Raw genomic sequence first — 13,008 nt, forward strand, 5'->3', positions numbered from 1 at the left:
CAAAAAATAACTTTTAGCAAAAAAAAGGTGGGAAAATCCAGAGGAAGAAAGTTTGTCTGGAAGCAGAGGGACAGCACTCAAAAATCTAAGGCCTCCTTGTGACTCCACTGGCATATCTTCTTTCACTGGACAGGTCATGTAGCTGTTGTCTTTAAAAATTAGAACTATGACTGCTTGTGGACATTGGCAGACAGGGGCAGGAACCAAATAATGGATCCAGGTGGAAGTTGAGGAGCTCAGAATCTGCCATAAGTACTTCTGACAGCATTTATATTGAACTAAAATCAGTTCCAAAGTGAGACTAGAGGGTTAAAATATTGGTAACTGTGCAATTTCTCGCTGTTGCACACAGGCAATATGAGTTTACATATACATATTTCACACATGCAGCTTAAGGGAGCCGTCTGTCTAACATTCCTAAAAGCTTAGCACAAACCTGTTTAAAGCCAAATTCAGAGCTCATACAAATAAGAAATGGATTTACATCTGCTACATCTTAAACCTATCTATCTTCCACATTTAACCTGTCTTGACTTGCCCAGCAGTTGCAGTTCAAATAAAATCAACAGGCTTTATCTGAGATTCTGCAAATCTCACTCTACAGCTAGTTATCTCAGCTTTTCTTCCAGAGCATCCAACTGTATCCACAGATCTCCCACAGAGACTGAGCATAACTACAGCTGTCACAGTTCACTGGGCTATCAATATCCCTGACACCACTGCTTCTTTTACAGATTGCTACTTGCCTCCTATTGTTCTCAACCTCTGCTTCCTCCTCTCTTGATTCACTTGGGTTCATCAGAAACTTCATTACAAAAATAATCTTGAATACAACTCTATCTTTAATAGTGTGATTTTGAACTAGCACAGTATAGAACAGCACTCCCAAAGTAATTTATCATGAGCACCACCAAAACATATGAAAATTAATAAAATATGGAAAAACAAAATCAAGTTTTCCCTTTTTGACCACAGAATAAGGTCTGACAGACAAGCACAAGTAACCCAAAGTAAAAAAAAACGTGACTTTGGTTATGTTCTCAAATTCTGTATTATTTAATAAGCCCGGTAACATGATGATAATGGAAGTAACGATGTTTTAAAGAAAATCTGTGTTTTCTAGAATATACAAGCACAAGCACAAAGGAGAGGTCCAATTAGTCATGAAAAATCATTCCCCAAATTACCATCACTATCTATATAAATATTCAGTTAAAATTGAATTGATAGCATTAGCATTCCTTTGAATACCTGTAGTGCTGTGCAGTTCATGTGTTGTATGTGACACAGTCCTGCAAATGCATGTGGCTATTAGATGGGTACTAGATGGATACCAGATCCTGATTTACTCTCTGTACGGGGTTTGCACCTTAATGGTCGTTTTTATGGCAGCAGTGTGTTCCCTGTGTTTCAGAATACGATGATTTCATCATATGGTGATTTCATCATATGAACCTTATGATGATTCATCATAAGGTTCATTAATCAGTCTGAGAAGCTTCGAAAAACTGTATGTCTGTGTGCTGGCATTTTTGCCTGGATATACAAAAATGCTGTGTGACATCCTCCTGACACAAGACAAAAGTGCAGTCAAGGGTGGAAGCGTTATGGCACCTGCCAGACATGGCTCAACCAGTGTAAACCTGGCTGATCCCATGCTAGTTTAGATGGTCCTTTAAAAGACTAACTGATTTGAATTTATTGCTGCAGTTCTCAGCAGAGCATGTGTGGGAAGTGCATTTTGCAGCGAAATCACATCAATACACTGAGGGCGAAATAGGAAACACAATAGGGAGATAAGAGAGATTTGGGCATTTAGCACACGTGGGAGGCTGGGGAGAGGCACTGAACTGGGCTCTCCCCCTTCTTGGCAAGTGCTCAAGCTGCTCTGGGCAGCCAGCAGGTACAGAAGTTCAGCTCAGTGATATCGGAGACTGTATCAGCACAGATAGCTAAAAAAAAAACCCTTCCTTGTCCTCTGCCTGGGACAAATTCATTCACAAACAACTCTCTGTTGATTTAGTTGAACTGCAGAGAGGATATAAAAAGCCTAAAATTTCTGCCTAACCCTGTATGATTTATCACCTCTGGGAGTTCTTCTAATGAAGGAACACAAGTCCCTCTTGTTTTCTCCTGTTATTCATTAGAAAGAATGCATATGAATAAGTGTTTAATTTTCTTGTTTTTTTTGTTGTTTTTTTTTTATTTCCCTTAAATGTGCACGGCTTTTTTGCTATATCTCAGGGGTAAGTCTTCTGCTTTCTCATTTTTCCCATTTGTTCTTGTTATGGCTAGTACAGAGTTAATTCTCTTCATAGTAGCTAGTATGAGGCCATGTTCTGAATTTGTGGTGGAAACAGTGTTGATAATACAGGGATGTTTTGGCTACTGCTGAACAGCGCTTGCACAGAGTCAAGGCCTTTTCTGCCTCTCACCCAACCCCACCAGTGAGCTGGGGGTGCACAAGGAGATGGGAGGGAACACAGCTGGGACAACCGACTCCAACTGACCAAAGGGATATTTCATACCATATGTTGTCATGCTCAGCATATTCTGGGAGAAGAAGAAGGGGGGGGATGTTTGGAGTGATGGTGTTTGTCTTCCCAAGAAACCATCATGCATGATGGAGTCCTGCTGTCCTGGAGATGGCTGAACACCTGAACCCCTGCCTGTCAATGCGAAATGGTGAATAATTTTTTTTGTTTGCTTTACTCAAATGCATGGCTTATGCTTTACCTGTTTTAAACCTATTTTAACCTTTTTTCAGGTTTTTTATCTAAAACCTAAAACTTGTTTTATCTTAACTGATTAGTTTTCTCACTTTTATTCTTCTGATTCTCCCCCCATCCCACTGGGAGGGAGTAAGCAAGTGGCTGTGTGGGGCTTAGTTGTCAGCTGGGGTTAAACCATGACACCATTAACGATAATAGTTATAAAAAAAATAATAATAACAAAAATAAACCACCAAATTATTTGGATATTGTTACCTTTAGGCTCTCAAGATGTGGACTGCAGCACTTTTGCCGTACATGTTTTGCTATCAACAGTGTGAGGCATTAATTAAACTCATTATCCACAAGTTGTGCATAAAGTAACTGTTTAGGTGGACTGCCCTGAGATATGACAGAAGTTCCTGAGGAACTGACACTGGCAAAATTCTGAGTACTGACTGCTGCAAATGCTTTCTCTAGACCCATAAGGGTGGGAGGGAAAAGCAGACAGAAATTCATATTTATTTGTTCTTAAAAAGGAGTGTAGCTTGCTTTCACTTCTTACATAGAAAACACCTATGCCTTCCTTCCCTCTTAAGTTAGTGTAATGCCTCATGTTTCCAAATCAACACAAATCAGGCTGCTCTACTCTTCTGCCATTTCAGACAGCAATAATCTTCCAGTAGCTCTTATCCTTTTGCACTGCAGCAGCATATAACACAGGGACACCAGAACAAGGCAAAGACACCACAGAGTCCCAGCTGACAGAATCTTCTAACAAATTAATTCATTTTTAACTGTTTTTCATTGAGTAATGAACGTTAAGTTTGGCAGCCGACACAGCAAGTGCCCTGGAAGAGGAAAGTATTCAAAGCAGCATTATATTTGCACAGCATGGTAGAAATTTGTCAATGAAGACAGGATTCTAAAACTTTCGTCCCTTCTTTTTTACACACAGATAAATAGCATCTTCAGAGAATGCCTCACCATACTACTGATGTGTTTTGGGGCTCTGCATGGATACTTCTGTATGCAATGGAAAAAAACATTCTGCAGAAGAAAAGAGAATCTCTTTTCTCAGCGTCTGTTTGATCAAGTGACATAAACTGATGGAATATTTTTTAATAGTGTGATTGCAAACTTAAACCAAAGTGAATATATTTAATATCTATGCATCTAGTGAAGAATGACCATTAATAATATAATCTGGAATATTTCCTGCTAATTTTCATTCCTTTTTACCAAGAGTTACACAAAGGATCATGCAATGAGAAAGAACTCTTCACTTGAAGGTGAAAAGTGTTTAAAAAAAAAAATAAAATATTTCTATTTTTATACATTTTCACAGCTGGTAACCTTAGACTCTGACTTTTTGTTCTTGCTGTCCTTTGGCATTTTCCTTCTTGCTCCGTCCTTTCCTCTCCCTTGACAATATCACTAAAATATTCCATCTGATGCCCTCCATTAACAGATCTAAAATAAAAGTTTACATAAACACATTATGAAAGAAAATCTGGTTTTCACTGCAAAGAGTTTCTAGTAAAGTTCAGTGAATTAATAAAAAATGGGCACCATCTAAATATCATGTTTCCCAGAAATGATGCAAGGACTTTAAACACGCAAAGTGCATCTACACCATGTTTTTATACTTGGTCTTCTCTCCCAGTGCTATCAAGTTTCTTAGATGAAATACAATTGCTGTCAAGTCAGTAAAAGCCCTACAACTTATTGTTGGAAAATTTGTGTCCTTATTAATTCACTTAGAAATAGCAACAAAGAGTAGTCTTTCAGGCTGATTCCAGGAAAATGCTGTGTGCTAGACCAACAGGCATAAAAGATACTTGTTTCAGCATTCTTCTCCAATATATCCTGCAGCTACCCCAGATTTTGTGGTGGGGTTTAGGCTGGATGGCATAATAAAAATGTTTTACAACTTTTTTCATACTACTCAAAATTTTAAATATTGAGCAAACTCTAAAGCACTAATTAAGAAAGCCTTCAAAACTACTATTAATTTTTAAGTAGATGTAAAAGGCTTTTCTAGACATCATTAAAGGAAAGGGGAAAGGTGATACCTTGCATAAAGCTATCATCAAATAAAAGCAAAAGAAGCATCAATAAAATGTGTAACTACAAAAAAATGCGGAAGAAAAAAAATTATAACCAGTTAACAAGTAAAAAAAACAGGCATCTCAATGTTGTATTTTAAGTCACAGGGAAAAGATGCTGTCATTTGGACTTTGCATGCCTAATAATAGTGAAATTAGATAATTATCTAGCTGAGAAATAGGCAAGTTTTCAAATGTCCAGATGGTTTCACCACCCACCTCATTTAGCAAAACTTCCTTTATTCACACTGCTCTAACATGCTGCCCATTTCCTCAATTTGTACCCATTAGCTGACAAGAAAAGGGCTGAGCTCAGAAATCAACAGGCTCTGACAGGAAACCAATTCCCAGGGGCCCTCTTAAAAGTAAGATTTTAAGTGATGTTTCCCAGGAGACAGCTGTAGCAACTAAGTCCCTATCTGAAGTAGTATTAGGGAAGCAGGTGAAAGGATTTACAGTGCAAAGACCTTTTAATATTCTTGATAAGCTGCAAGGAATGATCGTTAGCCCATGGGAAGGCAAGCACGTGGGCTTAGGGTCAGAATGGTAGGGTAACTTAGTTCCTGTTCGCAAGTGAATAAAGCTTCTGCATCTTGCTAAGAGATCTAACTAAAGAATGCAGTTTATATACTTTGGTAGATGTAAGGGACAAGGTCAGATTTATGGTGGAAGGCATACTTGCATCTGTGCACACATCTGAGAGTTCCCCAGGGTCTGGGAAGGGGTGGCCACCTCGCTGCATCTGCAACCATGTCCCAGGCAAGGGCTTGATTTGCTGTGGGTCACACTCTAAAATATGCAGACTTCTGGCAGCAGAGGCATGCATGTCTGTAAAAGGAAGGAGAGGTAGGAATGCACAAACAAGGTCATTTGACAGATGTCATCTTCCAAAATATCAAGAGATGCTAACTTCTAATTAATTTTATGTTTATGAATATTACATCAGGGTGCACGAAATTCAGTCTGCATTTTCACTAACACTTCTCTGATTAACCTGGTGATCCTAAAAGATATTCTAAAGCATCATTGCTTTAACTGCCTTAAAAACATGAATGTTCATTATGCCAGAATGGCAGAGATCACTTTATTTAATTTGTAGTATGTGGACAACAAAGAATAAATAAAATGTTTGGAGTTTTGTTTTGTTACAGTGAAAGCAATCAGGAAATAATGAAAGCTCCATTTCAAGGTCTTTAACGGTAACTGCCTCAGAGAGAAATGTAATTCACCTGACACTGAACAACAAAGCTGAGATGCTGTGATGACTGTATCTGTTACAGAGCCTGGGAAACATATTAGATAATTACCTGTAGGCATAATGACTCCCTGACAAAACCTAAATTAAAATGGAATTGCTACTGAGAGTACATATTAGTAGTTTAAGGTAAATTACAAAGCAGGCATTTTATAATTATCCTTAAATCTTTCATTTTAATCTAAGACATTGAGTGAAGGTTAAAAGAAGGCCATGCATGTTGCAAAGCAGAAATCCAGTGAGGGGACCGAAAGTACCTTACTTTAGTACTGTGGAGGATGTGACAGATTGGCATATGAAACAGATTTTGCACTGAAATGTAGTGCCTACCCAGCATCAGATAGCAAAAAATTCATTTTGCTTATAAGTGGTTGTGCCAAACTATCAAACTTTCTTCATACAACATTAATAGGAGATGCTTTGGAACTGACAGTGTAACAGTCAGTACTGGGTGGCAAATGATCAAATCTTTAATAACTACTAAACTAAAATCTTAATCTAAAATCTTTAATAACAAACAGTCTAAAATCTCCTAAGAACACAATCTGCATTGGGCACCCTTTAGAGAAGAAATATACATCTCAGAAGAAGAAAAAGTGGAAAGACACCCAGAAAGATTCGTATTTGCAAGCCTTAAGAGTATCAGAGGAGGTTGATCTGACCTGCAAAATATAGTCAGTGTAGAGTACTGAGCTGATGGATGCTTTTGGTTACTTCTACCCTCTGCTACAAAATTAGTAAGAGATTGCCCATATGTATGCAATAGTCTTAAAGAGAAAAGAAAAACAAATGAGACAAATCAATAGACTAAACCTTAAAAGGGAAAGAGAAAAGTGTCTGAGGCACTCTAATTTATCTGTTTGTATTATAAGTTATCTTTTAGAAAATGAAGTATATAAACACTATCATCCTTTTTGTCCTTCAGCTATGTCTATTATCCCAGGTAAAGGAAATACAGGGACTCATAAATTCAGTTCAAAGGCAGTAATGCTTTTTCTCTGGTATGACTGCTTTTAAAATATTAGTCTTTAAAAAGGCTTCCTTGAAATAGCTATTTATCTACACTTCTTAAGGAATTTCATTCTTCTTCCTTCATTACAATATATACATTATGAACCGCTGTCATTTCTGAATACAAAAAAAAAACTGAAAAACGTTTTATAGTGGTCCCTCCCACATTTCAGAGTAAATATCTCCCAGAAAGTCAAAAGAATCAAGAGGCAAACAAAACAGCCCAAAAGCTGTACTTTGCTGGTTTGACTGAAAAGAACAGAAGTGGGGTCACAATCAAGGTTTTCAATTACAACAATCTGCAGTTCTGTAATTTCTAGAGGAATTGCCACATCTTTGGATTTCATTACATTCCTTTAATACTTTTCTTCGTTTGAAATTTTATCAGGGATGTGAAGGTTAATTTACTTTTCTGACAAATAATGGACAAGACCACAATACAGTTGCACTCCCTGACTCCCCTGCATTATCAAATTCATTCTACTTGTCCTCCCCAGCTATGACGGCAGCTGCATTTTTCCCCTGTACTTGGTGAAACATCAGGATGCAAGAAGAACCGATCAAATTATGATGTTTGCCTTTGTAACTATTGCCTGATGCTGAATTGTACCTGTCAGAACCCTTTGTGCATTTCCATTGAAAAAAACGTAACAATCTTTATTCTGCATGGTTTCCTTCATCTCCTTGACTCAGTAACATTAATACTAGAGTGGCCAGTGCTCAGCAATAAGCTTCTTTCCCACAGCTAACGCAAATTGCTTGCTGTTGTTTAGCAGAACTGTTTCACTCAAGCATGCTAAGGAAATAACCTCCTTTCTCCTTTCCTTTAGATTTCAAAATTTACCATCCAAAGCAAAAGAAAATGTCCAGCTGTTAAAATAGCTATTAATTCCGTTTAAGCTGTTAGGTTTTTTAGAAAAGAAACTTGTAGTAGGATGTGTAATGACATTTCTCCCTCTTCACATAATTCCTGACTTTCAGCTACCAGGCATTTGGTTTGGTTAATATTCAGTTAATACCAGAATAGCATGCCTGTATAAAAATGTAATTCATTTTTTTTCCCCTTGAGGTTGGTCTACACACAATTTCTATACCAGTTTATTTTTGCTATGAGGAGGCTGCTTTCACCAAATTAATTAAGCACGTAACCTTCAATTTTTATTTTAACAAGCTGGTGGTAGATTGTCTCTTACCAGACAAAACTAAAGTTCCATTTAGTATCAAAATAAGCTGCCCTAATACAAGCACGCTTTTTGTTGCATTGCATTAATAACATTGCAGTAAATTTTTTTACACTCTGCAACACTTTAACTATATTAGCAGTACTGTGCAGAGAAGCCTCTAGAAATCACAGTTTTCAGTGAAATGAAGATGTGATAGGATGAGTAAAGGCAACCAGGCATAGGTAAATATTACTCAGTTATGTAAAGGGACTATAAATCACATATTTCAACTAAAAAAAATTAAATAGACCTTAAAAAAAAAAATAAGTGGTTCTTACAATTTCGGTATAGAAGGGGCTTATGAGTCCATATGTATCTCACACACATCGCAGCTTTCCCAGGGTATGTGCTACAGGTATGCTTTAATTTTCTGAGAGTGTAACATCCTCACAAGTGTGTCTCTTCCCAGGTGTGTTTTCCACTCCAGAACGAGACTACAGTGCGCTATGAGGTATCTGGCTCTAAAATGCTCTGTAGCATATTCCAGCACATATATACAGATATATCTCAAAAGGTTATAAAGACCCAAAATTATGTATATCTGACTCCTGGCATTCTTTGCATATTCCCTTAAAATAAAGAAGGTTGTCTACATTACTGATGACATCCACCCATTTATCAGTTCATACATTCAAGCACACATTCATTTATTCATGAGTAAATCAGTAACCACATTTCCCACTTCCACCCAAGCTGAAGAGCACTTTGTTCACAACTTGAAGGAGAAATTCAAGGACAACAGGTTAATGCAGTTAGAAGGGAGGACAAGGAAAGGCTGATCTAGCTAATGCTACACTGAAAAGTATCAGAGTGATCTCTGAGTAAATCACTAACAATAAAAAGCTATACGGCCGTATACCCAGAACAAGTCAAGGAAAGGCATGTTCCATTATTCTGTTCCTTGCTTCACTTTCTGTTAAAGGACAAATGTGTCTAAAACACAACTTTTACCATTACATATAAAAGTTCTATTGCCTTTGACATTCATGAAAACACTGTTATTCTCAAGCTTTCCAGAGTTCAGAAGTTCCACTGAAGAAGAATTGAACAAGTACAGAGACGCAGTATGTTAAAATGCTGGTAATTATCACAGGGAGTTTCAGAGAAGTGTGGATTGGCATATAGAGAACAAGGAAGTATGGTCTTCCCTTCTCAGATATCTTACTTTTACAATTCTAAACATTCCTCCAAAATAACAAAAAATATCTAATATACTATAAACACACACACAATCTAAAGAACATAGCTCAAAACAATGTGCAAGGTTGCTATGGCCCAGTTCACATCGCCTTTAATAGATGTCAAGCTAATCCACCCTATCAAATGACTGCACAATCTCTTTAAATCAAAATCCACATGAACACATTCCACATAAAGGACACCACAATATTCAGCCTTCATGGACTTCGCTACTCTTGCTTTCTAAGGTGCTTTCTCAGCCTGAAACAAAATTGTACAATATTTAAAGATCTATACTTTCATAAAACAAGATTCTTTAATTTCTCGTAAAATTTGAAGCTATCACAAATAAGCAGAAAAATATAGTTGTGAACAAACACCACAATACTGCATCATAAAGAAGACTGGAAGGATGAAAGGAGGTGTAAGCAATTTCAGTGCTTAGGACCATGTATTTAGGAGTGCATCCTGTACTGAGACAAAGTAAAACCTAGGTGTTGACTTCATTTAGCAGACGGAAACCAACAGCACAATCCTGAGTACAAATTAAACACATACCTCAAATTTAGAAACATTCTTGACAAGAATCTTCTCATTTCTTTTCTGCAAGCATTTGAGTTACATTTGGTTACATTTGAGTAGAAGATTTGCAGCAGTGGCAGAAGAGCTGGCTAGTTACTGTTCCAGACAATATATACTGTGGCTTTTTGCCACAGCAACAATAAAAGAAGCTCAGGCAAACCTGATAATATCTTGATTACAAGGACTGCAGCCCTGCTCAGGAAACTGTGAATTGAAATTCCCTAGCACGCTTAAGAAGGGGTCTTCCACAACAATGAAAATGAATGCTTCTTATTCCCTACCTGGGAAAAGAACTCCTTCTCAAAGAGGCAGAAGAAACCCAAAGAACTGAGAAAACTTCTAAAAAAATTGTGGGTTTTGTTTTCTAAAGTAGACAGACTACTAAGCACATGACCCTGGACTTTAGCAGGACTGACAGGCTTAGTGGGGCTCGTTTTTCATTGGTTCACTAACCTGATCTGATCTGAGCGTACAGAGCTCCTGCGCTGTTCAGTTTTTCTAGCCTTTCTTTGTTAGCCATCTCTTGACAAGCATTCTGTTACAGGGTTGTGACATCTAACTGGTGAGGAACAATTCACATTAAATCAAACCATCACATTAAATGTTAGCCTCCCACACAAAAGATTTGACAGTGAAATTTCGCCTCAAGGAAACCGCAGCAGGTTCGTGCAAATATGCAATTTTTGTGTTGGCATTTCACTAGAATGTAGGCTGATACAATGGCATGAATGAGAGTAACCAAGGAGCAAACCCCAGCTTTCAAATCAGAGCGTTCGCATTTTTATTGTTATTTCAGTATCCTCAGCTTGGCTCTGATGACTGGAAATATTGCCTGTCCTTGCTTCTTCTCCTGCTTTTAAATATTTGCCACACTCCTAGAAAAATTCTTTGAAAAGTTGAATGTTATCTCTAAATGTTCAAAATAAACATTCGAGAAGTTCTGATTTAAATAAGATGTACTTGGAATCTCTGCTTCTTAACAAAAGGGAGAAAACATCTGTTTCATTTCAGCTTCTATTACTAAATACACCTGATTTCATTTGGCACATACCACATTTTCATTATTTAAGGAGAGGCTCCTCAAGTTATGGACATGCATGAATTTCACAGAAGCTTTGAGTGAAGCCACATTAAATTACACTACATCAGTTAGGAATCCAGCTGTTTAGTATTAATGCAGGTGGTAGGCACTTTTTTAAAACACTACACAGGTTTTTTCCAGTTTAGTATCTCAAGGTATGACCACAACAGAAAGTGTCTCCAATAGGATATAAAAGTAAGGTCTGATGAAGGCACTGCCTCCTGACCTGAGATGTGGTAGATAGCTCTGGCAGTAAAAGTCAAGGTGTATAAGAATCGGCTTGGACAGACATCATGTGGCAAATACCATTCACTCAATATTTTTAAATCCTCAATTCATGCTTCTACTGGAGTTTCTCCCGTTGTAGCAAAGGTGGCAGAAAATGATGTGCTGGCACTAAGGCACTCCTGTCTGAAGAGGGGACAGCAGTAAAGAGACTGTCATCACCCTCTAAACTGGCATGTCTGCCAGTGCTTCTTACTAGCTTTGCTGGTTGGATGTAAGCATGAGTATGCAAAGCTGGCAGTAAGATGACTTTTTCCTACTCAGGGTGTCAAAAATGTAGGTGACAACATTTGCCTTTTGGACTTGGAAATTCAGGGAGTGGTATCATGTACCTTAAATTCAAACTCCCTCTCCTGAACACTGTAACTCTCAAAATACCTTCCTGTCCTAAAAATAATTTTTATTCTGTTCTATAGTTTCCATAGCAGGTTCAGACTCAGTGCAAGGTCTACACTGCTTGAATGATTGCTTTCAATAAAGCAATTCAAAATTATTTTCAAGCAAATAGCATCAAAATATGCTGTGTTAAGGCCTTGCACACATGGAAACACTATCGGAGCCAGATGTTTCCGTTGTCGGTTTTTTAGGTTTGAGTGAACATGAAAATAATGAAAACCCTAATTCCTCCCTGGAAACAACTTGAGATTCTCAAAATATTTCAGTATTGTGGATTCATATGTTTCAATAGTTGTTTGTTTCAGGAAATGTGTCAATACTTGTTTCAATAAAGTAGAAATGTTTTATTTTTGATAATATTATATGTAGGGCAACAGTTTTTGTGTCATCATCATCACAGTCTTACCTTATTTCTGTTCAACTTGCATATTATACTAAATTTAACACACATTATACACAGTACAGTTCCTAAACTGTAATGCAAAATACATTAATTTTAAAAATATGTAGTCAATATTGGCAAAGAAACGATTTATATTATGAAAACTTGCATATTGCCTGTCATCAAAATGAAGGTTTAAAATGTTTAAAAGAAATTAAAACTTTCTTTTGTTTCTTTTTTCCCAAACTGTTTTAATCTCTCTATATATTAACACTATACTCAATATTCCATTTCAAGCAATTTTTCAACACCTGAAAACTTCTGCCAAAATTTCCTTCATTGCCCTGTTTATGACAGAACAATTGACACTCAGAAAGAAAACTGCTTAACCTTTTGGCTCTCCAACCTGTCTTTACAAGACAGGACAAGCCTTCTCCATAAAAACACTACTGCTGATGTTAATGAAACTGTGTTTCATTGTTGGAGCCATGGTGGGTTCCTCTGTAAAAAATATTTAAACTCTGTCTATATGGAGAAAACAAGAGCATCTGGGAAAGAAAGAGACATGACTACAGCAGACAAAAAAAAAGCATAGTATGATTTCTCAAGAAAAAAAGGACCCAACTAATTCTTTCCCCATTATTAGGTGGGCTGCTGAAGAATCAGATCTGCAATTTGTAAACTGTTTATTCTGGGACCACAGAAATTTTGGGGTTTGTGCAGATTTAAGCTTAGTGAGGCTATCTTATGTATGGTGTTTAGTCAGTACAGTAATGCATGTATTAAATCCTCAAA

At 37.2% G+C, this 13,008-nt stretch overlaps 1 protein-coding gene and 1 long non-coding RNA gene across 2 annotated transcripts in view; both read right to left on the reverse strand.

Annotated features, from left to right (window-relative positions):
- Window positions 1-13,008, reverse strand: part of NALF1 (NALCN channel auxiliary factor 1) — a 484,017-nt gene that overhangs the window by 346,858 nt on the left and 124,151 nt on the right. The window lies entirely within an intron of this gene.
- Window positions 3,640-5,174, reverse strand: LOC134166759 (uncharacterized). Its single transcript, XR_009965981.1, has 3 exons — window positions 5,039-5,174; window positions 4,068-4,184; window positions 3,640-3,761 (listed from the first exon to the last, which is right to left on the reverse strand). It is a non-coding gene; the product is annotated as an uncharacterized LOC134166759 (long non-coding RNA).

Source organism: Pezoporus occidentalis, unplaced genomic scaffold (assembly GCF_034315485.1).
Source record: "Pezoporus occidentalis ecotype Australia unplaced genomic scaffold, CSIRO_AGI_Poc_V1 ctg27, whole genome shotgun sequence".
NCBI lineage: Eukaryota > Metazoa > Chordata > Aves > Psittaciformes > Psittacidae > Pezoporus > Pezoporus occidentalis.